Raw genomic sequence first — 2,505 nt, forward strand, 5'->3', positions numbered from 1 at the left:
ATTCACTATATTTTTTTTTTCTCCTCCTCTATGTTTTTTCCCCCTCATTCTCTCCTCCTCCTCCTCCTCATTCTTCCTCTTTTACTTTGTCTTCTCCTCCTCCCTTTCGCCTTTACCCTTTCCTTCATCTTCTCTTCATTTCTTTCACAGCATAAAAGGCATTTCTCAACCACTTACTCTTAAGCCATTCCTCTTTATCTAAATTATTTGTTATTATTTACATTACTCTCCAACTATTGTTTATCATTTGTCATTTATTAATGTATCTGTTTCTAACTTGAAGTGTAGTTTTACAATTCGTCTCTTCCTGTTATGCACAAAAGTCTTCTTTAGAAAAAATCGCCAATGCACGCAATTTACCCCCAAAAGAGCTGATAGTAAAGGAAATGTTGATAATAATGATATCAATAATAGTATCAATAGTAACGATAATAATGATAACAATGATAATGATGATGATAATATTATTGATAATGATAATGATGATGATAATGTTATTGACAATGGCAATAATGATATTAATGATAATGATAATATTAGTGGTATGATTATATTAATGAACGTATAAATAATGGGATTTGTGATAATCACTATTATTATGATAATGAGGATAATGTTAATGATAATGATAATCAATGTCATTAGTAGTGTATCATTATTGTTGTCTTTATTATTACTATCATAGTCATAATTATTGTTATTTCCAATATTATTAATATTCCGATATTATTAAAATGATTATATTAACACAGTAATACTGATGACGATGATTATAATAATAAAAATAGAAATTATGATTGCAATTATTATTATTATTGTCATTATTATCATTAATATCAATCTTATCATTATCATTACCATTATCATTATCATTATCACTTTTGTAATTATCATTACTAATACTGCTATTATTATTGTTATGACTATTTTTACCATTTTATCATTATTTTTACATTATCATTATTGTCGTTATTACTGATATTATCATTATTAATATTATTATTGTTATTGCTATTATTATCATCATCGTCATCATCATCATCATCATCATCACCATCATTATCATCATCATCATCATCATTATCGTAATTATTATTATCATTATTATCATTATCATTATTGTTATTATTGTTATCATTATTATTTTCATTATCATTATTATCATTATTATTAATATAATTATTATTATTATATGATTATCATTATTTTATTAATTATTATTATTATTATTATTATTATTATTATTATTATTACTATATTATTATTATTATTATTATTATTATTATTATTATTATCATTACTATTATTATTATTATTATTATCATTATTATTATCATTATTATTATCATTATTATTATTATTATTGTTATTACTATAATGATAATGGTAATTATATTATTAAAGATAGTATAAATGACAGAATTAATAAAAAATATATATTATTATAATAATCGTAATAATGATGATGGTTACCATTAGTAGTAGTAGTAGTATTGTTTTTATTGCTACTATCAATTTGAAAATTATTGTTACTTTCATTATCTTAAAATAATAATATTAGCATGATAATAATGATGACGATAATGATAAAAACAATGAAAATTATAATAATGATTGTAATTGTTGTTATTATTATTATTATCATTATCATTATCATTATCATTATCATTATCATTATCATTATTTTTATTATTATTATTATTATTATTATTATTATTATTATCATTATTATTATTACTGTTATTATTATTATTATTATTATTATTATTATTTTTTATTATTATTATATCTATTTTTACTATTATTATCACTATTATTATTATTGTTGTCATTACTATTTCCATTATTATTATTATTATTATTATTATTATCAATATCATTATCATTATTACTATAATTATTGTTATTATTATTATTGTTATTATTATTGTTATTGTAAATATCATTATTATTATTATCACTGTTATTATTATTATTGTTTTTACTATTATAATTATTGTTATCATTAACACTATCATTACTATTATATTATCATTATTATTTTCATCATTATCATTATTATTGTTATCATTGTTAATGTCATCATTATCATTGTCATTGTTAATATCATCATTATTATCAATATTATTATGATTATCATTGTTATTATATCAATAATAATTATTATCCTTATCATTATTATTATCATCATCATTATTACTATTATAATTATTATCACTATCATTATTATTATTATTATCATCAATATCATTTTTATTGTTGTTATTATCATCAATATTATCATTTTCAATATTACTATCATCATCGTCTTCTTTATTAATAATATCATTGTAATATTTTTATAATCATTATGATTATCATAATCACCATTATAAAGCATATAAAGTCACTGAGACTGAAGCTTGCGTTTAGGTTGATGTCTCTTATTCCTGATATTTGTAAACTCGACGTGAAAGGTATTTTACGCCAAACACGCATCTTTGACAGACAGCGTTTTTTGTAGAG

The sequence above is a fragment of the Penaeus monodon genome, chromosome 1 (genome assembly GCF_015228065.2).
Source record: "Penaeus monodon isolate SGIC_2016 chromosome 1, NSTDA_Pmon_1, whole genome shotgun sequence".
Lineage (NCBI taxonomy): Eukaryota > Metazoa > Arthropoda > Malacostraca > Decapoda > Penaeidae > Penaeus > Penaeus monodon.